At 53.1% G+C, this 25,107-nt stretch overlaps 1 protein-coding gene across 4 annotated transcripts in view; it reads left to right on the top strand.

The window, feature by feature from the left end:
• The first annotated feature begins 1,765 nt into the window (after window positions 1-1,765).
• LOC122365278 (sodium bicarbonate cotransporter 3-like) overlaps window positions 1,766-25,107 on the top strand; it is a 133,169-nt gene continuing 109,827 nt past the window's right edge. The window contains exon 1 of one of the 4 annotated variants that reach the window (XM_043336352.1): window positions 1,766-1,894. The gene's annotated coding sequence lies outside the window, so the exon portion shown is untranslated. Of the gene's footprint in view, window positions 1,900-25,107 lie in introns of all 4 variants that reach the window. The other 3 variants (XM_043336319.1, XM_043336321.1, XM_043336363.1) reach the window with 3 other exon arrangements.

Below are 25,107 nucleotides of genomic sequence, written 5' to 3'. Positions count from 1 at the left end.
AGCCGCAGTCCGCTGATATTACAATGTGTGAACTAGCGAAAATGACCCCCAGTTTGGTTGAGTCCATGGGTTTTGGGTGTTTGAGTCGCGTGGTTCGTTACGGAGCGAGCGAAGCGAGCGTAGTCTTTCCTTAGATTAACGGAAATTTCTGAGTATGAGCGGCCGGCCGGCCGGCCGTGGTCACGCTTTTGCGAGGCTTATATCTCAGCAACCACTTGACCGATTTACACGCGGTAATTTTTGTAGGGTAGCTTCATTCCTTCTACCAAGTATTGGACTATTCCTGATGCATGTGGGTGACCCCTTATGCACGTGCCACGTGCAAAACGAAGAGGTGTCCGTTTTGTAATTGTTGCAATATCTCGGTAACTACTTGGCCGATTGCGCTGAAAGTTGGCATGTAGGTAGGCACCCACTAGGCACTGCATATCCATGTGCCAGAGTTGGGGTGCTGCTGCACGTGCGCACGTGCAGGGGTCGTTTCCAGATCTCGAGAACGGCTCGACCGATTGCGCTCAAATTTGGTACACAGTTAGGGACCGGTTAGTAGGGTGCCGTGCACAAGTCACTTGGGACCCATTTTGCACGTGCGCACGTGCAGGGTGCCGCTTCCAGATCTCGAGAACGGCTGGGCTGATTGTGCCCAGATTTGGCACGTCGGTAGAAACCGGTTAGTAGGGTGCCGTGCACAAGTCAGTTGGAGGTACCCCTCACAATTTCGCACGTGCAAGGCCCACCCTCTCGCTCGCTCCGTTAGTCGCCCCAAAAGGCGTTATACTGGTAGCAAAAGTTTCAATTTTGCTGAAGGGACCAAGTGGTCATACGTTACTGGCTGGCACGAAAAAAAGGCGGGGTCCTATATAACTAAGTGAAAATACAGGAAAGCTGTCCTCTCTTTTACATTTAAATTATGTAATAGCCAAAGACATATATTGGTGATATTTTGGCCAGGGCAACAGGCCTTCATCAGAATATGGCAAGTGTACAAGTGTACAAGAATACAATTAATGAATCATATTCTTGTACACTTGTACACTTGTTCCATATTCCGAGGAAGGCCTGCTGGGCGAAATATCACAAATATATATATATATATATATATATATATATATATATATATATATATATATATATATATATATATATATATATATATATATATATATATATATATATATATATTTTTTTTTTTTTTTTTTGCCGTTACATAATTGATGTCGAGGAGACGTCAACCTTTTCTCTATTTTCTATCACTTATGTTCATAGTGTTCCTCGCAAGAGCGCTCCAAAGAATAAGTTCTGAAGACACAGTTCATATTAGGTATTCGATCTAGATGCCTGCCGATGCATAGAATGCTTTCGTTCATGCCTGTCCGGTTCTCAGATGCGCCTTTTGGACATCCAGGTATAAGGGGAGACGTTTGCTGTAAGCGATGCACAACCTTCTCTATCACCTTCACCACCTTAATCATGTTTAAGATTTCACCAACTTAATCTACTGTCGATATCGCTCGTCGCCCAGTCTGTGACCCTCAGCGCCTGGTCGCCGGCTGTTTAGAGTTCCGGTACCACGACTTCCCGTTCACCGGTCGTCACCGGGCTGTCCCGCTGCGCAGACCCCCCCCCCCCCCTCCCCCCATATCGTCGGTGCCGACGGGCGTCTGCGCGCGCGCCCGCTCGCTGTTGACGTCACCGACCAGCTGTGCGCGTGGCCGGCCGGCCGGCGGCGGCAGCGGTGGCGAACGAGAGGAGAGGCAGGCGGCAGTGTGGTGGGCGCCGGCGACCGGTGTTGTGGTGGTGTGGCGCGCGCGGCCCGGTCAGGTGTGTGCCGTGTTTGACCCGGCGGTGGTGGTGATTGGATAGGGCGGTTCAGCGGTCAGCACCGGCGCCCCAGGTCAGGTGAGTGGTCAGCCCCCTGCTGCCGACAGGGCGCGGCCAGCGGCGGGCGCCCATATGCGTGCGTGCAGCGCGCGGCGAGACTACTTGGAAGTGATCAAACCACTCTGTTGGATTAGCATGTAATGTATTGGATTACCAGAAAATGGAAATTGCCCTACGCGATCAGCTCATCAGGGTTCCAACCCGAAATTATGCGCGGAGACGGCGCTGCAAATGGGATTGCCACGACACATCAATCTGCGCAACATTTAAATGAGCTGATAGTAGAGCTACGCTACGCTAGGTGTATCTATTCAGCGGTTTGCATACGTCGATATCTGGACAGCGCATCGAGCAACAGCGCCGTGGCATTGTTCTTTACTGCCGTGAGGGGGGCGATACGGGGCCGTCGTATGTCGCCGGCTCTGGAGATGGCACTCACGTTCAATACATTCATGAGCGGGGTGAGTGGGCCGTAGTACGCCATCTCACAGTGCAATCACCGCCCGCGGCGGCTAAACAGGGGAAATTTATACAATGCATGCAGTGAGACCATCTTTGATTAGAGAACATATGTGCTCCTCTATCAACCCTGGCACAGCGTCTAGGCAGCTGATGGACTCGGGGCCGCTTGATTTTGTAGGGGACGTTTTCCCTGTTTTAAATATTACTTCTTTGGTGAGCTTTTTCTACAAATGCTCGCCAGTGACACAAATATTTAGTCCACAGTTGCGGCTTTATCAAATTTAGCCTGTCAGGATTAATTGTATGTGTATTACGCGATGAATGGTTCGGCAAGCTGGACTGAGGAAGGACGATATTATACGAAAGGGATGGCCACTGGCCAGTTAACTGTCAGCCCAAAGACCCCGGTTCAAAGCCTGACCATCTCAGGCTGGGGGGATCCAGAGCGTCGTAAGCCTCGTCGTAGCTGCGACGTGTCGCAAGTTGTGTAGTAAGTCGTTTTTGAAGGGATCAATCGATGAGTAGCGTTACTTAAGTAGTAAAGTCTATCGCAAATAGCCTGATTTGCGACACAACTTACGAATTTGAAATAGCAGTCGTAAGTTGTGTCGCAAGTTGACCTTGCCTTGAGGAAGAGGTCACAGGTCACAGGTCATTCGGGTCACGGTCACGAAATTTACATGGTAGGGGTAAAATTGTTTAAACTTTAGATCCTGAAAATTTGGTTGCAATCCGTTGACGCTAACGCGAGTTATAGAGCTTGAACTGACGGGTCGTCTATGAGGCCTCAATCCGTGCCAGCGGGAGTGTTGAAAATGGTGCATAATATGTTATATTCACATTTATTGGGTATTCGGGGATATGAAGTAGCCTAACACCATCCCAGCAACTACTGGCGAATCCAGAAAGGCGGTCTTGGACGTTGCAAGGGGCATCCCCCAAAATATTCTCCCAATTCCAAAAACGACGTGTCCCAGCTGACCTCGATGACCTCCAATGAGCTCTGTGATGACCCCAAGTTGACCTTTTTTGACCTGACCTGTCCCAGATGACCTCCGTGACATCCTTTTGAGCTCTCTGATGACTCCAAGCTGACCTATGTGACCTGACGTGTCCCAGATGACCCCATGACCTCCAATAGAGCTATGTGATGACCCCAACATGACCTTTGTGACCTGACGTGTCCCAGATGACCTCCGTGACCTCCAATTGAGCTCTCTGATGACTCTAAGCTGACCTCTGTGACCTGACGTGTCCCAGATGACCTCCATTTGAGCTCATGTGATGACCCCAACTTGACCTCTGTGACCTGGCGTGTCCCACATGACCTCTGTAACCTCTAAGTGACCTCTATGATGACCCCAAGCTAACCTCTGTGACCTGACGTGTCCCAGATGACCCTCATGACCTCCAATAGAGCTCTGTGATGACCCCAAGTTGACCTCTGTTACCTGACGTGTCCCAGATGACCTCCGTGACCTCCAATTGAGCTCTCTAATGACTCTAAGCTGACCTCTGTGACCTGACGTGTCCCAGATGACCTCCAATTGAGCCCTCTGATGACCTTTAGTTGACCTCTGTGACCTGACGTGTCCCATATGACCTCTGTGACCTCTAAGTGACCTCTCTGATGGCACCCAGCTGACCTCTGTGACCTGACGTGTCCCAGATGGCCCCAATGACCTTCAATTGAGCTCTGTGATGACCCCAAGTTGACCTCTGTGACTTGATGTGTCCCAGATGACCTCCGTGACCTCCAATTGAGCTCTGTGATGACCCTAGGTTGACCTCTGTGACCTGACGTGCCCCCAAGTTGCCCTCTGTGACCTGACGTGTCTCACTTCTCAGATTACCTCCGTGGTCTCCAATTGAGCTCTGTGATGACCCCAAGTTGACATCTGTGACCTGACGTGTCCCAGATGACCTCTGTAACCTCTAATTGTGACCTCCATCTACAAATTTCTTACCTCTCTGTGACCTCAAACTCTCGGAACTCATTTCTTCTAAAGCATCGATTCTAGATGCCCTATAGTCACGAATCTCCTGTGATCGATCCCAAATTTTATGGCAAATCACGTGAGCGTTAGCAACCACAAGTCACCCAGTTAATACAAAGCTTCAGAATCAGAGAACATGCTTGACCTTGCTGTCTTATAAGCTCGCAAACCAGAAAGGCGAATGTTCCTTTATGCGTGATAGAGTTTTCGACCTTACTGACGTTTAGTTACTACGGGATCAGCTGATCGTGTAGCCTTTTAAATTCTCGAGTAAAGCGGGTATTTAAACCTCGTCGCAGCTACGTTCTGTCGTATCCTCCGACAAACCCCTCTTTCCTCAACATCCCTCCTTTTCCGCTACGACACAACTTGCGACGGCATATGTGTCGTAACTTGCGACGTGTCGTAGATGGACTTGCGACGCCCTGGATCCCCCCGGCCTCAAAGTTGTTTGGTTCGGCTGGAACCAAGGCTTCCACTCCACTTAAAACAATTTTTGAGCTCCATGCTTTGATTTTATTATTTTTGTGTAATCGACCATAAGTGAATAATTTTTCTGGTGACGGAATGTAGGACAAATGTCATATGACGAGACTGTCGAAAATTTGCTCCGTAATTGCATGGGTTGGGGAGCATTTTGATTTCGTAACCTAACAGATGTTTTACCTTGCGATTTTATGACCAGAGTGTATAAAGGCGCAGGCTGCAGCAATCAACGCTGCGCTCATTGCTCCCATTGTGTGCAATCTTCGTGGTCCATGCTTCGTACCAACGTTCGAGAAGTGGACAATTAAAAAGCGGCGATTGTATGATATGCTTGGAAACTTTTGCGATAGTGATATTTCGCAATCTCCGTGCGTGCGATACCTGTTATGATTGGCGATTTGGTCATTAATATTTATATACCTTGACCTTTCGGTAGCTGACCTACTAAATAGTTATAATTACAAAATAGACCTTTTATTTGGCTCACTAGTTGACTTCATCAGGGTCTTGATAGTCATTAATTTCTCTCTAGTCGACCTGCGCTATCTTTTGAACTTGCATCCAATGGTTTTAATCTCGTATTAGAAATGCGCACTAACCAACACTGGATGCGTTTATTCGTATATATGCTCGTGAATATCCGCATCTGACGCATTTGGCGGCCTCATCATGCTAGTACTCCCATTGCTGTTCTCTCTCGTCCCGTCTATCACTACCCACGAATTCGTCGTTCCGTCAAGCCGGTCAGCTCAGCGCGCGCCCTGCAGGTCAGATGCGTCTCGGAGGTCACTGACCGGTCCGTGGACCCCCACCGCTCGATGCGGCGAACTCTTCCAACCGCCATGGCTGCCGCGCGCTGAATTTAGACGACCAGCTCAACGCACACGGGCTGCGCAGGTAATCCTTCGCTAACTAACGAGAAGTCGGACGGCCAACTCTGTCTGAGATATCTGCGGCGTCAGATGCCGTGAAGGTGCTGGATGTACTTGGTCAGATATGATAAATCTCAGATATGGTCAGATATGGAGTGATACGAGGTCGGCTGCTTATGGATGATTCGAAAAAGACGTTTCAAAAAACTTTGCTGCGGTAGTGTTGCCCTTCCCACTGCGTTTCTGCTGTATTTAGCTCCTTTGCAATCGCAGCAACATTAATTAAGCTCCACTTCTTCTCAAACTTATAGTTGTTTGCGCCTCCGTGCATTTACGGATTGAGGTGCACATAAATTAAACAAAGTTTAGTGCTAAATTGGGATTGTTTTCGCGGCACTGAGGTAGGCGATGTGCTATGATGTTATCGATATTTCCGTCAAAAGCAATGGCGGCAATAATTGGACCAATGCTGCCAAACAACCCGGAACAGGGCATCGTTTCAAAAGCTGTTGTGGTTCTCATTCAAACTGTATAGCGCGATCAGTGACCAGTTTTGTAGGTATGCACTTTTCTGTTCAACAAAGCAAGTTGTTGATGTGACATTACTGAACTAAGCTGGTGGTGTCGACTGCATCTGGCGAACCATTTTCTTCATTCGTAATTAAAGCGCTTGACAAATGAGCCACTTATTCAAACATTATTTGGTCCATCGACCCCATATAGATAGATATTAGAATGAAATCAAATGTTAGTATATTGACGCATCTCATTAAGTCATTTGCTCTTTGCCATCAGGGATTCGGAGAAGCGGAAACGTGACGTGATGGTGACATAACAGCCGTGCACTTTGGTCGAAGTAGTTTGCTCCACACCTTCCTCCATACGTGAGCTATCCGTTATTAGGTTATTCATATTTTTGTCGGGTCCGGGCACTTAACTGAACTCCCCACTCCATTTATTGCGCGATACCAAGTGCATAACTTAATAAAAGTCTTCTTGTTTTCGTCTGACACCGAACTGAAGGTCAAATGTATATGGGTGACGTTTGCGCTACAGTTTGCACGCCTTTATAGGGTCTCATACGGCTTCACGTTGTGGTCAGAGGTGGAACCCTAAGACAGCGATGGCCGGTTGCCAACGGCTGTGAATATTAACAAAAAAAAAGAGGGCCACCTTCCTGATTCCGTCAGGCGTCAGCCTTTCTGGTAAAATAAACGTCACTCAGATGAGAAACCATGCTCCTCGTTTGCTTTCATACAGCACCACAGAGGCTCTCCCATTTGACGCGTACATAAAGCTGTTATTAAAATGCTATTACACCAGAATGCGTTGGTTATCTTTGAGCTACTTAATTGAATGACTCATCAGCGCCGCGGTAGGTATTCTGGGACCGTGAGCGCTGCAATGACTGGACCACGTGTGAACGACCTCAGGTCAATGCTCCTCCCGCGGCGCGGGCGCTGACACGAGCTACACGCATCTGCGGCACACCAAAAAAGCGGCGCTCTCTTCTTGGCTGAGGTTTCGGGCGCGGATTTCATCCAAGGCTGTCTGGTTGGGGTGGGTGAGCCCATTATTCTCCCGTCTGCCCTCTCCGGGCGAGAGAGAGGGGACAGAGCCGGCTGCTGCCCGGACCACACGTCCGTCCCCGCTTCAACCGTTCATGGTCGCACGCTGACCCACGACGGGCTGAAAAGGATCGGAAATCTTCTCACCGCACGGCGCACCGTGTGGCTGTTTTGACTGGCTGTTTCAAGTTTGATGATTAAATATTACGTTTGAAATGTCTATAAATGAAGGGACGTTTGAGCTGGCTGCTTTATGTGCAATTTATTTTTTGACTTGTGTCTTTATAAAGATTACTTCCAATGTTTTCTCGCGGAGTAAGGCAACGTAACGGTACGATACGAATCCTGAAAAACATGATGCATGCTGTAACTTAAGACGCATTCATCGTTTTTCCTATCAGCGTTCTTCGACTGTGCCGGAATCCGGCTATCCATTCTTGCGTTCAAAATGCCGGTTTTGAAATACGATAAGTAGGTAAGTTCTATTTATACCTACCGACGAGGCATTCTGCAACTGCAACGGAGTATGTTTTTCATATTTTGTGTCGCTTCTAACGTAGACCTCATTGAAACTATTTATGGGAGTCTGGGACTTTGATATAACGTCTTTAACACATACTGAATGTCAGGATTGTGTAACATGTTGCGCGCAACTGGTGCGTCAATGCCGCATTCAATTCCACCAGTTATACATCCGTGATGTAGCAACTCTCCTGGTGGAAATAAACCAGCCCAGCCCAGTTCCCATTGTGGGCGCCTGTTCAGATCCCTCTAGATGCCAGTCGGCGTGGCCGATGACCCCTGTCGGTGCATCACAGCCCGCCTCTGTCTCTGTCACCATGCACCCGTGCACCGGCCGGAATTGATGGCGCTGCCGGTCGTGTTGCTCGCTCGCTCGTCGCGCGCCGATCCAAGGGCGCTCCGTGCCGCAGGGGCGTCCACGGGGCGTCCTGTGCCGCCCCCAAGGTGATCCGGCCCGTCACCGTGTCCGCCCGGCGGCACTCCTCGGATCACGGCACTCGGGAGGGCACTCAACAGGCGGCCGGCGCGGCGGGTGCCCGCATTCCTGCTGGGTGCTCCGCCCGCTCCGGCCGGCCCTGTAATCATCGAACGACCCACCGGGGCTGGAATGTCCGGTACGCCCTGTGAACCCAAGGGACAGGGAGCCTTAAGGCCTGGCTACACTATGCGTTTTCTGCGTGCGTTTTTGCAGGTTTGCGTGTTTTGCGTAATATCGTTCTAGGAAAAAAGTTATAAACAATATAATTTTTACTTTGGTTATATACAAAAGCTAATATAACTCTTATGTAACTAAAATTTAAGATGAAAAACATCACAAAAACGTAATATCGTTCTTTTTTCTAGAACGATATCACGCAAAACACGCAAACACGCAAAAAACGCACGAAGAAAACGCATAGTGTAGCCAGGCCTTTAGGGAGCGACTATAGAGACGTAGGGATCAATGACTGAAGTCTCGAAGACTCTAAGCATTGAGTCTTGCGCCTGGGAATACCGGAATTTTGGGGTGTTCGGGCAGTCGTTGACCCAAGGGAGAGGAAGCGATGAAGCTTCGAAGCTAAGAACCAGGGGGTTTCGGGACTATGACTCACCAAGCCATTTGCGTGAAAATTATCGGCGATTTGCATGGGATCATACCGGATCGTCTTCCCTAAATGTTGTGAAAATATCCATACTTTCACGTGCACGTATCATGATCCCTGCCTCGGTCAATCTGGGGTCCGGTCCTTGTATCTCATTACGGGCGTCCTCGAAGTGACCTCTCGAGGTCACTGTCGTGACCAGGCAACATCTGGGTGTCCGGGAGGGAGGGGGCGGAGGCGGAGCTCTGCCGTGACGTCAGTGTCCCTCCGTCCCCTGATTGGCCCACTGACGTCCCCAGTTGATTGATGGCCTTTGTGATTGGTGGACAGCCAGGGCGGGACGGTCTCTGTATAGGTGATAGATATGCGTCTCCGACAGAACTCTCGCCGGGTCCTGAAGTGAGCGGCAGGATAGCAACAAGACGCCGGTATTCATTGAGTGTTGTCTGGCCTGCCGTAGTTACATGGCTTTGGGATGGCAACTGTGTAGAGTGGTGGCGAAAGGGCTTAAAAAGAAAATGCTTTAAGATTTTTATAGGTATATGCTAACGCTTCATGGGCACTGGTATTACGTTATATTAAATTAATAAAGCAGTATTAGGTCCGAACCCGAAAATGCCTCCTGACACGTGGCATCCACTCTGTGCAGGCATCATGGCCTACATTAGACCGATTTCTTATCCTCATTTTGTGTATAATTCTACGCTTTGACGCTACATTTCATATCATTTGATGAGATGTGTGCATTTGATAACGTTTAAATGATGCGTCCTCATTCTTTGTCGAAAGTTTGTGCCAGCAATTTAGAATATCGTCCAGCTCTCACCGCACTTGGTAGCCCGTCGGTTTTCTTTGTACGCTCGCCGATCGACTTTCGCCCATTCCTCTCGTTTAGGTAATCTGCATACCATCGACACACCGATGCTGCTGCGGCTGGCTGTTTATGGAATTGACGTCCATCTGCATCGACTTGCGCGAGCATAGGCTGTTTTATGTACTACATCTCCTCCCTACTGCAGTCCACTCTTCTGCTCTGGTCCTGTTTTCAACTCTTTTCGTGTAATCAAACTCATATTTACTCATCTTCATCGACTTCATCCCATCTTGAGCATTGCCTTTCCCGCTGCCGCCATCGTCGTCGTCGCCCCTGGGCGGATCTCGCCGCTACCGACACTGTTCCATGGCGTGAGGGCACCTGTCGCCGACAGTCCACACTCGTCAGCCCCCGGGTGTCGAGTGCCGAGTGCCGGGTGCCGGGTGCCGAGGTCGCTGGCCTGTCCGCCGGCTGACGGATAGCGTGCTCCAGCGACTGACGGCGCCGACAGCCGACCGGGCGCTTCGTGCAGGGAGAGTTCCTCTGGACCGGAGAGGCTCTCTCACCGCACAGAGAAGGAAGTGGAGGGCCGCACTCTGGGGAAATTCCACTTACATTGGAACATTCTTTGATGAAGGGTGAAGCGGGAAGCAATTGAGAAGACCTTGGGAGAGGATAGAAGAGTACGTTTCTAAGAACAGATTCTGGTGCAGTGAGAGGATGAAGGTCATCAAGATTGAGGTGTGGATATTTAATTTAAACTCATTGAACATTTGCAGTAGGGTGGATGGCTCTATGCATATGTATGCTGGATTATGCATGCATGAGCTAGAAACAGGGCGGTGTATCGAATTAAGAGTCGATACATATACCAGAGGGTTCGGTCGGTGACAATGCAGGAACACGAAATCCATGTCTGACTAGAGCACTGGTCGAGTGTCACTGCCCGCTCGCCCTGTGACGCTGTAGTGAGCGCTGATGACCCGGTGTTCGACGCGAACAGGATGCGGGCGGGCCGGGGCTCAGGCTCTCACCGCACGTGCCGCAGCGATTGATAAGCGCTGTTTAACTCTTGTCACAGTGACACAAATTGAGTTGTGGTCCCTGCGACCACACTATCGATTTTTGGCAGGCCGGTTCGTTGATGTTTTGGTGAACGATAAAATGAAATTACGAGCTGTGGCCATCTATTGATTTTCCCGTTCTAGATGGGCGCATAGGAGCATAAGTTATTATCCGTGTGTTCTTGTAATTGATGATAAAATTCTATGTTGACGTCAGCTTGTCCTGCACCATAGGGTCTTCGCTTTTAAAGCCTAGCGGCGAACTTAGTTCCTGTGCATTCTGAGCAAACGCTGTTTTCAGAGCCATATCGTCGTATTTTAATCATTTGTTGGAAACGAAATGCCATATCATTTTGTTATCGTCTCCGTTAATTAATTATTTCTTGTTGTGCGCCCGAGCTAAGTGAAGGATAATTTTGCTTGGAAGCTTCAGCCGCATACTTTGACATAACCGAGTAGACAAGCACAGTTGGCATGCAACGTAACATGGCGTGCACTGTGTACTCGGCAAATATAAAACTGAGCAATTGCTTTTAATTTTATTATTGAAGCACCGTCTGGATGACATGTAAACAATGATGGGATTCATATCATTAATGCACCTTGCTACCTGCACAGTGCGCTCATCGCGCTAAACTTAGTTGAAATTGAAGCCTGCTAGTGCCTAACTTTGTTGTTATTCCGGCCTCTTCCTTTTTTTACCTGATAACCCTTTTTATCATAAGAGCCCACCCAGGCCTCCTGCGCCTGCGGCAGAGGTGGGCTCGTCTGCCAGTGCGCCATACGATGCGTCACCGCTCCCCCCCCCCTCCCATGCGAGTGCGGGAGCCCCGCCGCTGGCGACGACCCAGTCCCATGCAGAGGCCACGCACCGTCTCTTCCGGCTCGGCTTCCGGAAATGAAAGATAAACAGAAACCCCTCCGGAATTCAAAACACTTCTGGAGAGAGGAAAAAACACTAATTCGGTAACCAAAATAATGTGGATGGGTGTTATTTCTTTCTGGCCTAGGTCAAGGTTTCTTGATGCTAGAATTATTGGCCATTTATATACTTCATGCGACATGCACTGATGCTATACTAATTTGTGTTTATCCGCTCTCGTTGAGCTGTCAATCGCATTATTTCGATGTTGCATGCCTTCCAGTCGCGCATCGACATACCTGCCAGTTCCTGAAGTCCACACGCGGTTGTTTCTGATAACTTACACGGGTGTTTCTGATAACCCCACTCCCATTTCCACGGGCCGCCCTGGGGACGCGCTCTGTTACTGTGGGGCCGGGCCGGCGGGCCGCCACAACTCACGCACATCCATCGATTGGGCCATCTCTCTTTGTCGGCTGCCGAGTCGCCAGTTCGGCTGCCGAGTCGCCAGTTTGGCTGTTTCGGGGCGGCGGCAATCAATGCTGTCCGAGGCCACCGGCGCTGGTCGGACAAAGGCGGAAAGGCGCTCCTCGGCGAGTCGGTGACGGAGCCAGGTCAGCTGCTGCGGAGCTGAAGGGTGACCTGGAAACAGGCCGGGCTGTTAGAGTGACCTGGGAACAGCCGAGGCCTTTACAATGACCTGGAAACAGTCAGAGCCTGTAACGGCGACCTGGAAATAGCCTGGGGCCTGTTATCGTGACCTGTAAACAGCGATTGCTGTTAGGGTGACCTGAAGCCAGCCTGTTAGCGTGACTTGGGAACAGTGGGGGCCTGTAACGGTGACCTGGAGACCCGGAACCTGCAAGGGTGGTTCGGAGACAGCTGAGCCGTGACCAGTGGAAGTGATGTGCACGTAGCAAGGACCTGTAAGCCTGAGCGTACACGGCCAGAATCTGTGAGACTATCCTGGAGACTGCCGTGGGAGTCTTGAAACTGTCAAGGACTGGGAGCTTCAGAAGCTGAACCCGCTTGATGCGGGAGCGAATTAGAGCCAGCGGCTAAATTTCCGCGCTCAGTGGGACGGCACGACCGGAGGGGATCAGTGATTCCGTGGAGCTGGAAAGCCGCGCTGAGCTGCGGAGCGGGGCTATTCCGGACGATGGGCGGCTCCGGCCCGTCCGTAGATTGACCCCGTTTTGAGGGAGGACGACAGGGTCGAGCGGTGTGTCAGTTGTAAAGGAGCAATGTGGCGAGGAATTGTAGTGCCGCCATGAGCGAGGTCCAGCGGAACCAAACAAAGTGGAAACTTGAAGCGTGAAACTGAGACACCAGATGCCCAACAACATCGAGGTTAGGGGAAAATGGTTGATGTCAACTGATGTTCATCCCGGCCAGGACAGGCGATTTTTTACGAAGTCCCAAATAGCTTTTGATCAAATTATAACAATGCCTGCCAGCATCAACCCACTCCAGCTCATCCACCCAATTCGGACTCAGCTCTCTTCAAGCATGAATGCCTATTCAATCATGACGGTCTGGCGCTTGTGTCCATCTCTGGCTGCTGCTCCGCGCCCAATCTGGTCTCCTCCACCAGCGGCGGTCGTCCTCCACTCTCATTGATCGTCCGCCGGCCCGGGCGTGCCCCCTTTCCGTGGCCGCCCCTCTGCTGGGAACTGGGTCAGGCGGTCGGACCCGGCCAGCGTCATGTCCGACTGATAGATGTAATGCTGTCATCAACGGCCTCGTTCTGTGGAGGGATGACACAATGACTGGTCACTCCTAAATACCTACTCTCGCTCGATTGCCCGACCACTAAATGTTGGAATCAAAAGTCTTTTAATGGCCTTTTTTGTCGATTTTGCTGGACGGTGGCTAGTAGTCTCCATTGAATGCGATTTTTGGCTGTTAACAAACTTGCACACGGACCAATATCGAAGTTGGACCTCTGTGCCTTGGCAGCCAGATTGGGCCTGTGTACCCTCGCGGAGTTGAGCCTATGCCCTCCACCGTGGCGCTCGAGATGTGTGACATGAGCGCAGGCCGTCCTCTGCTCTATTGTTACGTCAGCCAATACCGACATTTATCCGTCGCCGCCCTCGCGCTTGCAAAAAACATTGTCATAGTGTGTAACGGGGCTGTATTTTGTCCGTTTTTTGGAGAGGTGGAACAGCCCAGTACAGAGAGCACACAGCATTAGCACCGCCTAAAGCAAGATAAACGAACAAGGCACAGGAGGCGTTGGGGTGGCGGCGGGCGAACAACGACTTTTTTGCTGGCTCTGCGTCGCCTGTCGCGGCGTCAACTGCGGGTGCGGCGCCGCCGCCGCGCCGGCTCAGCCGCCGCAGGTTGACAAGCGCTTAAGTTGGCGACGACCGATAAAAGTCTTTATACGCCGTTGGCGCATAAATTGCCATTTATCCGTCGCCGCCCTCGCGCTTGCAAAAAACATTGTCATAGTGTGTAACGGGGCTGTATTTTGTCCGTTTTTTGGAGAGGTGGAACAGCCCAACCACCCCACGCGATAGGCGGTAGAGATGATGGCACATGGTGCAGAGGGCAGGCACGACGGCCCCGCGGCCGGCACTCAGGGTAGCCGCCGTGTCGGGGCCGACGCGGCTGGTGTCTGGATTTGTACACGAGCCCGGGGCACAGCCGGACAGAGAGGTACGCTCACGCGACTAGGGTCGCATACCATCAGATGGAGCGGGTATGTATACATCGCGGCATAACATAACATGACATCACATAACATGAAATGCGACGATACACATCCACCACATCATACACCTGAATGGAGTGAGCACGAACGGCGCCCGTGCGCCGCGATATGACATGAACGACGCACACCAACGTGATGAAATGAGGGGCGCAGAGTCAGCGGCACGTCATCATTATCATCATCATAACCAAGTTTATTAAACAAAAAATACGGGCTGAACTTGTACAAAATATAAGACAGGCGCAAAGGCAAAAGCTTAACTCAAAGCACCTTGTCTGAATGTCATACATAAACAAATGTAAACACGTAGAACGGTCCGCGCGGCCCCGCGGCCGGCGCCCATTAGGGCAGCCGCCGTATCGGGGACGCCAGCCGGAAGGACGTACAGTTCGCCAACGAGCCCGTTCGCTGCCGTGCGGTAGCCCGCGGCCGGGCCCCCAGGGGGCCCGCCGTGTCGGGGCCGCACGGGCGGGGAACCGTCGCCCGGCCCAGGGCAGAGACGAGCAGGTGAGACCGCGGCCGGCCGCCCCCAGGCGGCCGCCGTGTCGGCCCACCTGTCGCCGCGCAGGCGGCCGGGGTTCGCAGTCCGGGCTGGGCGACGTCAGTGCGAACTTGAGCCGAGCTGCAGCAGGGACCCACACCGGCGGAGGTACCGCCGCAAGGCAGATGAAGACCAGCGCCAATGACGGCGACACCGAGCGCCCGCGGCCGGGACCATATTCTGTCCCGCCGTGTCGGGGCTCGCCACCCGTGATGAGGCATCGAACTTTTGGATTGATTGTGTAAGAGCAAGTATTGCAGATCCGTACGTCTCCTGCCAGGAGAGCCCACGGCCAGCGGATACACCGGCTCCGCCGTAGTGAGCTCCGCGTAAGACACGCTGAGAGTAACAGCTGGCGACACCAAGCGCGCGCGGCCGGGACCAATTCCGACGCGCCGCGGCGGGGCCCGCGACCCGTGATGCGGTATCGAACGTCTGGATGAATTGTGCGACAGCAAAGCTCGCAGGTTGCTCGCGTCATACCACGAGAACCCACGGCCGGAAGACACAACGATCCTAAGACGTCATGAGAGTAATGACTGAGCACCCGCGGCCGGGACCGTGCCATCCCGCCGTGTCGGGGCCCGCAGACCGTGATGGGATGTCGTATATGAGCCGCGCGCCAGGTGGAGCAGGAGACAGTTTGATGCCGGAGTCGGGCCAGCCGGAGTGATGCCGGAGTTGGGATGCCGGAGTATCACCTAGCGGGAGCCGGAAGAGACGATCACAATCGTGTAACTCGACTCCAAGGCATGTCATGGCAGGCCTGTACTGGGCACCAGGGTACGCTCCGAGCGTTACAAACATTCTGAGAGCGAGACAGAAATCCTCTACCATCATCGCGGAATAAACCAATTAATAAGAAACAAGGAGCTCAAAACAGAACTGATTGGTCAAGTGTCACATAAAAAGCGGGCGATTTAGCTGCGGATGTCGGTAAGCGACCGCAGAGGGGGAGCTGTTAGTACTGCCTACGACGCTCAACGACGATGAAACCGTGCCATCCAAATTATTGGATGGCAACCGAGTCGCCCACAGAAAGAGGAATCGGCTGGAAAGAACGACGGTGTCGTGTCGCGGTATGGAAGTCAAAGAGGTGGTGTGGCGATCAGAGAGGAGGTAGGTAGCGGGGCCAGCGTAGGCACAGTGTGCATCTCCGGCAGCGGCAGCTGCGCCGTAGGGGGCGGCAACGGCAGCGGTAGCATGACACGATGAGGTAGCGCTTGTCGCTGCATCGCAATGTCCGCCATCCAGCAGCACCCGCCGACCTCGTGGACCAGGTGACGCCGGCTGTTTACCCGCGCGCTGAGCACCGTTTGGGTAGGCACCGTCTCCGTAGTGGGAGGCGGCCGAGGCAATTGCCGAAGCTGCGCCCCGCTCCGTGCAGCAGTACCCCGCAACCAGCCCCGTCCGCGAATTGTGACCAAGCGCGGCGGGGCCGGCCTGAGCCCGCCGTCGACGCAGACCGGTAGAGGGTTTCTCGGCATGCCCGATGTGCCATGAAACAAAGGTAAACATAAACGTCAGTGAAAACAAATGCAATGATACACAGCGATAGGTATTCCCCGCGGTGCCATCATCGCCACCAGGGGCACTAGCGAAGGAAATACTTTGAGAAATGCAGTGAGGGCGGTACGACACTAGGAACTCGTGGGAGCATCGTAAGCCGACATACTATGCCAAAAGCAGAATGAATAAAAACACATTATCATGTGAGGTGGACAGATGCAGGGTGGTCATTTGGAATAGATGTAAAGGCAATTGGAAACATCAGCCCTGTGTGAAGCGAACAGGGCAAAAGCAAAACCAAACGCACCCATCGAACCATACGGTGTGACATTGTATCTGTATCGCAGTCAGTCCTCAGCGTCAATAGCCGGCTAAGAGGAGATGTCCAAAGTATACACCTTCGCGGACCGCCGACCAGCTGAGCTGGATCATGCTCACGGGCCACACCAAAGACAGTAACGCGCACGGCGGAAGCGGCAGCCAGTAACAGTTGTTATATCGTACCAACGATAGGGGCCGGACCGACCACCCACGGCGTGATACTCATGAGCTGCCCGCAGCCCCGCCGGTAAAAGCTGTTAGGAAGCCTTCACGCAAGAAGCCGATCGTGGTGTGAGAGAAGCTGACCGAGCTCGACCGGCAACACCTATTAGTGAATATGTGTCCGGAATTCGTAACTCGCCGCTAGAATTATTTTCGGTCGCAGTAAAGTTGACAATGTCTCCAACTTGCGAACAAAACTCGGGTGGTTGTCCCCGCGCGGTATGTCCGATTTCCACACCCTTGTCCTCACATAGGTACAAGGTCCTACAGCGCCGAGAACCCGAGCAACTAGCAATCCTGTTCGTCGCTAATAGCGCTATCCCCGCGAGAGACAATCCAGGCAAGCTCACCTCCTCCATCTTCCCCGTCCGCGGCTGGAAACGGGCAAACGGCGGTTCGGCTATCGCGCTGCAGCTCTGCTGAACAGCCTGCCACCTCACCAGTCGCAGCTGCCTCCCGCCGTGAGTGAATGTGCAAATGTTCTGAATGATTAGATAAGCAACCGCGGATATGGATTCTGAGCAGTAATCGCCACGCACGTTGTATGTGGATCGCTCTGAAATGTAAATACGATGCAATACAATACAATACAATATCATCCGCACTGTATGGGCTTATCGCTGCCAACCGGCAGAGAAGAGCTCACCGCTGCTCCGCCGTAAATGTCGATTATCTCATCAGGACGGTAGACTCCATTGGAATGAATCTGTTCAGCTGCATGTATACGAATGAAGAAATAAAGAGTGAACACGCACGGTTAGCGGGACCCGAACATACGCAACCCGCCCCGGAAACTCGAAGGCGAGACCAAACCCCGCCATTCCGGAAGATATCAGGGCGGGAACAGCCTCCGCCATACCGGGAATATACCAGGGTGGGAACAGCCTCCACCATTCCGGGAATAGACCAGAGCGGGAACATTCTCCGCCATTCCGGGAAAATACCACGGCGGGGGGGCCACCTCCGCCAGTCCGGAAAGATACCACGGCTGGCACAGCCTCCGCCATTCTGGGAATATACCGCGGCGGGAACAGCCTCCGCCAATCCGGGAATATACCAGGGCGGGAACAACTTCCGCCATTCCGGGAATATCAGGGCGGGAACAGCCTCCACCATTCCGGGAATACACCACGGCGGGAACAGCCTCCGCCATACCGGGAATATACCAGGGCGGGAACAGCCTCCGCCAGTCTGGGAATACACCACGGCGGGAACAGCCTCCGCCATTCCGGGAATATACCAGGGCGGGAACAAGCTCTGCCATTCCGGGAATACACCAGGGCGGGAACAGCCTCCGCCATCTTGGAAATATACCGTGGAGGGAACAGCCTCCGCCATGCCGGGAATAGACCAGAGCGGGAACATCCTCCGCCATCCTGGAAAAATACCACGGCGGGGGCCACCTCCGCCGGTCCGGAAATATAACACTGCTGGCACACCCTCCGTCATTCCGGGAATATACCAGGTTAGGAGCAACCTCCGCCATTCAGGAAATATATCACGGCAGGAGATATCTCCGCCATTCCGGGAACTTACCGGATCGGGTACAGCCACCACCATAAGACAATAAAGTCTTACAAAACACGCAAGTTTGCGGCGAGATATCGACGCATCCAGCGTGCAACGCCGGGCCGCCCAGAAAGCAAAGCTATCGCCCCCCAACAGCAGCATGCTGAAACAAAAATGAAGAAAAGGCAAGCAGGGACGTTAACCAATGGCATGTGGACGGAACGGAGCAGTGCCGTGCCCGTTACTAGTCCGGGAACGTACGGCTAAACCCGGTAACTGCCATAATGAGAGTCGGTGCCAAACTCTTGGATGCCGGCCACCAATAGCCACCGAGGCGACTGCAGGTACAACATCCGCAAGCCCGGCGGGTACAACGGCCGCCAGTTCTGTGGGTACAACGTCCACCAGCCCCCAGCGGGTACAACATCCGCAAGCCCGGCGGGTACAGCGTCCGCCAGTTCTGTGGGTACAACGTCCACCAGCCCCCAGCGGGTACAACATCCGCAAGCCCGGCGGGCACAACGTCCGCCAGTTCTGTGGGTACAACGTCCACCAGCCCCCAGCGGGTACAACATCCGCAAGCCCGGCGGGTACAACGTCAGCCAGTTCGGCGGGCGCAACGTCCACCAGCCCCCGTGAGTCCACCCACCTCCGGTGACAGCAGGAAAATCATCTGCAGGCTTAAATAAAGAACACGTCGCGGGGGCTATGGCGGGTATAATGTCCGCCGGTAATTGGCCGGGAACAACTGCTGTGGGTATGGGCAGAAACAGAGAAAGGAAGAACGTTTCTCGCCGCTCACGGTAATAACGTAATACACACCCTTACCCCATCCAAGCGAAATACGCAAGCGATCCTGAACCGGGAATCGAACCCGGGTCGCCCGGGTGAGAAGCGAGCGCTCTACACTTGAGCCACGACGCCCATACGATCCGTCCTCCTGAGGCGGGATGACGCTCTGCGACAACACTGGGTAGGGGAGGGGAGCGAAACAAAGAAGGGGGGACGCGGCCCTACCCAGGCCCGGGCCTGGGTCAGAGCAGCGTGCCTCGCATGTCATACACCGAATATGGGGGCAAAATGGAACTCGACGAGTATGCATGAACGGCCGGTGGCGACCGACGCCGTAGAGCGGTAAAATGGCGACAAAAAGCACGCAACCAGGGCCCAGGCGATGGTAAACCGAGACAACGCGTCTAGGTCTATACTGCCATCAGCAGAGAGTATGTCCCAGATATCGGAACGTAATCACCAACCTGGATGCCAGCAATGTTTCACAAGGCGTGCTGCCGCAGTGAGACTCCAGTAGAAGACTTAAAACCAATAACTACAGCGAACAACGACTTTTTTGCTGGCTCTGCGTCGCCTGTCGCGGCGTCAACTGCGGGTGCGGCGCCGCCGCCGCGCCGGCTCAGCCGCCGCAGGTTGACAAGCGCTTAAGTTGGCGACGACCGATAAAAGTCTTTATACGCCGTTGGCGCATAAATTGCCATTTCACGAAGACGCTCAGCCGTGCCGAACAGCCAGCGATGGATGCTCTCGAAGCGGGGTTTTCTGCCGCTTCTCTCCCGTTGAGCGGGGCGAATAGGAGGTGAGGGGTCCCCGTGGGAGTTGATAGGAATCTGCGTCAGCTGAACGGCGTCGGAAAAATGTGAGGAACAAATCCGGGTCCGCTAGCTTCTGGGACTGAGATTGACGAATTCGGAGACAATAGCTGATCCATCCGGATTCATCGACAATAGGCTGACTGACTCCAACATTGTTTGTTTCTGTAAAGAGCGGAGTGACAAGCCATTTTCTTCGCAAAATATTCGATCTACACAATAAAACCTACCCAGAGGTCACTTCTGCCCCGGGGTTTCTAGGGGTCCTGACACTGCCGGCGGCACTCGGGCGCAGCTGGCTTGTTTGCAAGTACGCCTCATACACTGGTCTCGCGATAACCTTGCTTGCTCTCGTACTTATTTACGTCCCCTGGTGACCTGACCTTTGTCATAGGTCAGAGGTCGAGTCACTGGCTGTGTTGTGTATGTGCTTCGGGAGCCTGCACCGTAGTACTGCGTATTCTCTGCATCCGAGAGCGTAAGAAGATTGACTATGAGTGATTACCGGAATTGGAGCTAGCTTTTGTTTTCATGGAATCCATTAGAAGACGGCATCAGGGGCGTAGATAGCTATACGACATCTGTTACGATTGTCCTCTCAACTTGTTGAAGCAAAAAAAGCCTTCAAAGCTAGATTAATGTCAATGGCAGCCCACTGGCTATCTGTTCCTTATCCCGGGATAATTCTTGCCGCGCAGATGGGAAACTTTATTTGCTTTGATGAATATTCGTGGATGCCTTTTTCCGACACACCACTGCACGGCTATGCTTTGACCTTTGTCGTTAGAGTAATGCAAGCTAGAGTCTTGGCACATAACCCATTTAATGTAATGATAGAGCAAGTGTCTTGAAGGAAGGGAATACTTGAAGTAAGAACATCAGCTACAAAAGAATTAAAGGAACAACAGCAAAACTTCTAAAATTGTTGCTCCCGGGCTCTTCTCTCACTGCAGTGCGCGAGTCTAATTCAGCGACAGTTATCTAAATGACAGTACGGATTATGTGCGCATTTCAAAAAGCGTCTTGCTTTCCAAAGGTGCCCGATTATTTTAACGCTGCTCTTCAATAAAAAGTAAAGTTCAGCGTCTGACCTCCGACGGTTATCGGCAGGCTTGGTCGAGCGAACCGGGAAATCCGCGGCGATCTCAACCAAACAATCCCTACGGACCAGGAACTCAGTGGCTTCACTACTCCACAGTGATAGACTCCACTCTCGCCCTCAGTGGAGCGTGTTGAGAGTGCCGCGGCGCAGGTCCCGGCCGCCGCAGAAGTTTGACACAGTTTCACCGGTCTCTCGGGCACTGTCACTGCCGTGCGCGGCATCGTAGCCTGCTGGGTCACGACGCGGAGGGGCACCATGCACCACCGGGTCACGAGGGGCCGACGACGGCATCGTGGAGAGACCTGGCTGCTGAGAGTTTCGGATGTCACTCACTCATGCGCGACATCCGTGTTTGAGAGAAGAATGAGCTGCAATCATCTTCCCGTCAGCTAGGCAGAAGTGTGAACCGTATTGATCCACACGTGCTTCGGGGAAGAGTAGCTGTATCAATGTCACCGCGTTGCAGGGAAAAGTGAGCCGAACTAAAAAAAAAAGACCTAATCCGTGTAAGGAAGAGTGAACGTGTTTTTTTTTTTTTGTCTAACGAAAGGCTACACTACATCTGTGTACTCTCGTGGCTGACGTCTTTCCGCTTTTTGGTTATCGATCTCCAGCACTGGGTCCATTGGCGTCACTGAATAGGCTGGAACATGGGACTGGGTCGGCTCAGGGCTATGAGGTGCCAGTGGACCGACATGCCGACGGCCCACGTGGTCGTCCGGACCCGCTCCCGGTTCCCGCCGCGACCGGACGCGCCGGTCGGACTCGCGCCAAAACCGCGTCTGGCGCGCCACCTGGCGGCGTGGCGGGCCGCCGACCGACCGACCTCCTCTCCCCCCCCCCCCGCCCAGGTCGACGGTACCGACAGACCTACCTTCCTCTAACCGTCGGCGCGCTGACCAGACCCGACTGCCCTCCCTCTTCAACGCTGGCGGCACCTGTCTGAACCAGCCCTACCCGACCTGACCCAACGGCACCCTACCCGACCGACCGACCGACCGACCAACCAACTGACCCAGGCCGGCCCTACCTGACCCGACCCGACCCGACCCGACCCGACCCGATCCGCTGCCGCCATCAGGTGCGAAGCTCTGAACACAAACAGAAAGCTATCGATCGAGCCAGATAAAGTGTATTTGTGGCAGGTGGGTGAAGGATCCTCACCAACTCTTTCGTGGTTGTTATTAACAATCAGCATGTCGGGAGAACATGCATAACAAAATCGCGTGTGCACAAGTGTTAATTAAATGAGTGTGACGAGAACGGGAAACTGCGGATGATTTAGAATATAAAGTAGAACTTGGAAAATGTGTACTTGAATTTCATTTGCATATCATTCATGGCGCGGTCGGTGGAAGAAAATGAAATGAACCCACCACAAAACACACAGAATCCTGTTCTAATTACTCTCACCGAACTGCAGTTTCGTGCTCTCCTGACGAGAGAAAACTCGACAGCAACACCACGGGCATGCCGCCCGACGGTAGCCTTGGATGCCAGTGACGAAGACTGGAGATTGTTTCTCTTTCAATGGGAAAGATACAAGACAGTCGCTGGACTTGTTAGAGAGGAAGCCATCAGACACGAGCTCCTATCGGCATGCAGCCCGGAGTTGGAAAGACAGTTGTTCCACTTGCGAGGAACAACTCTAAGTCAGTCGAATGAGGCCGATCTTCTCTCTCAGATAAAGGCGGTGGCAGTTCGTGGCCTGCATACTGCGGTTCATCGGAGCCAGTTCCACGCACTTCGACAGGCCCAAGGTGAGGATATCACGCATTTCGTAGCGCGGCTACGTTCCAAAGCCGCTCTCTGCGACTTCTCAGTAACTGCGCATAGACCTCACGCAGAAAGCACCGAGCCCGGCCCGATCAGTTACGAGGAGGACGTGCTACAGACGCAGATGGTTGTCGGTCTTTACAACCCAGAGCATCAAAGCCAAATTCTGTCGGCAGCCGATCGGTATCCGACATTCGCACAGAAATTCCAGGCCCTTCTCACGATGCAGGCTGCCGACGATAGCGAGAAGCAGCTTCAGACGGGCGTGTTGCCGACCAGCAGACAGGCAGCACCAGATATTGCGGCGGCTCATCGCTCTGCATATCAACAGCAGCGACACAAACCTGACAAGCCGCCCAATGCTGACAGCCAGGAGGAGCTCAGTCCGTGTCGCTGGTGCGGAGGGCGGCACAGGACGTCCGGCAACAAGTACCAGCACTCATCCTGCCCAGCACGTGGTAAGACTTGCACAAATTGTCAGAAGCGAAATCACTTCGCTCGTGCATGTCGGGCTGCCCAGCCAGTGAGTGCAAGCGCTGAGTCGTCCCTGGACGCGTTCGGAGACGGTATGGATGAGATATCAGCGCACGCTAACGTCTCCGGACCGGCTCAGTCAGCCAGCGCCCTGCCGTCTAGCACTACTGCCAGATCTACAGTCTCCCAAAGCAGTGCACAATCAGTGTCTCACATGGAGTGGAAAGATGGTCAGTTCACGACTTGCCAGCCAAAACGCCATCCAGAACTTCCAGTCACGCTCACCATCATGCAGGAAGCCCATTCCAGATTCGGGAAGCGTCTCACAGGGATCGAGCGCAGTAAAGTCGACCACGGCGTGCGCGCCACAGCGTGCGCTGACACTGGAGCCATGACCTGCTCTGGGGGGATGGAGATTTTGAAACTCCTGCGCTGTCCGGAACACCTTCTCCTGAAGACCTCACACCGCATCATTGGCGTAACGGGCACACGATTGGAGGTGATAGGCTCACTTCTGCTGAGGATTGAGGCCAAAGGACGAGTCACTAGACAAGTAGTGTACATCTCGCGCAACACGCACGGCCTCTATTTATCTGAAAGGGCCCTCAGAGACCTGGGAGTCGTGCCGGAACACTTCCCTTTGCCCGAAAACGGACCGGACGGATCTAAGGTTACGTCCCAGCGCACAGACCCAGATGAGGTCAACAAAGCACAGACCCACACAGCGCCCTGTGGGTGTCTGAAGAGGTCACCAGTGCCCGCGATCCCGGAGAAGATGCCGCTTCCAGCCGTCGAGGAAAACAGGGAGAAGTTAGAGCACTGGATCAGAGACCATTTTGCCAGCAGCGCATTCAATACCTGCGAGCACCAGCCACTCCAGGAGATGACGGGCACACCACTAGATATCCAGTTCAAGGCCGATGCAACACCGACGGCTGTTCATACGCCCATTCCAGTCCCCCACCACTGGAAAAGACAGGTAAAGGCCGGTCTGGACCAAGACGTACGTCTTGGCATAATTGAGCCGGTGCCACAGGGAACCCCGACACGCTGGTGTTCGAGGATGGTGGTCGCAGCGAAAAAGGATGGCTCTCCTCGTCGGACAGTAGACCTCCAGCGGGTGAACGAGGCCACCCTCCGAGAGACTCACCATACGCCCAGTCCCTTCAATCTCGTCGCTAGCGTGCCACCCGGGACAAAGAAGACTACCCTGGACGCATGGAATGGCTACCATAGCCTATCACTGGCCGAGAACGCGAGAGAAGCGACAACCTTCATAACTGAGTGGGGAAGGTATCGCTACAAGCGCGCACCTCAGGGATTTCACGCCTCCGGTGACGGCTATACACGCCGCATGGATGACATCACTGCAGGGACGGAGCGTCTTAGAAGGTGTGTCGACGACTCTTTGCTCTGGGACGGATCACTGGAGGAGGCCTTTTGGCACACCGTGCACTACATCACGCTCTGTGGGGAACACGGCGTCGTGTTCAACCCTTCTAAATTCTCTTTCGGGGCGGACACCGTTGACTTCGCTGGTTTCACAGTCACTGCTGACGGGTACAAACCAACGGGACGGCTTCTCGACGCCATCCGTAACTTTCCGACGCCATCCAACCTCACAGGAGTCAGAAGCTGGTTCGGGCTGGTTAACCAAGTCTCCTACGCGTTTGCCCAGTCTGAGGTCATGTCACCCTTCAGAGAACTGCTCAAAACTAAA

This window comes from Amphibalanus amphitrite, unplaced genomic scaffold (genome assembly GCF_019059575.1).
Source record: "Amphibalanus amphitrite isolate SeventyFive unplaced genomic scaffold, NRLGWU_Aamphi_draft 000727F_arrow, whole genome shotgun sequence".
In the NCBI taxonomy this organism is placed as follows: domain Eukaryota; kingdom Metazoa; phylum Arthropoda; class Thecostraca; order Balanomorpha; family Balanidae; genus Amphibalanus; species Amphibalanus amphitrite.
The sequence above is the reverse complement of the archived record's forward strand: the minus strand, read 5'-3'. Positions and strand labels throughout refer to the sequence as shown.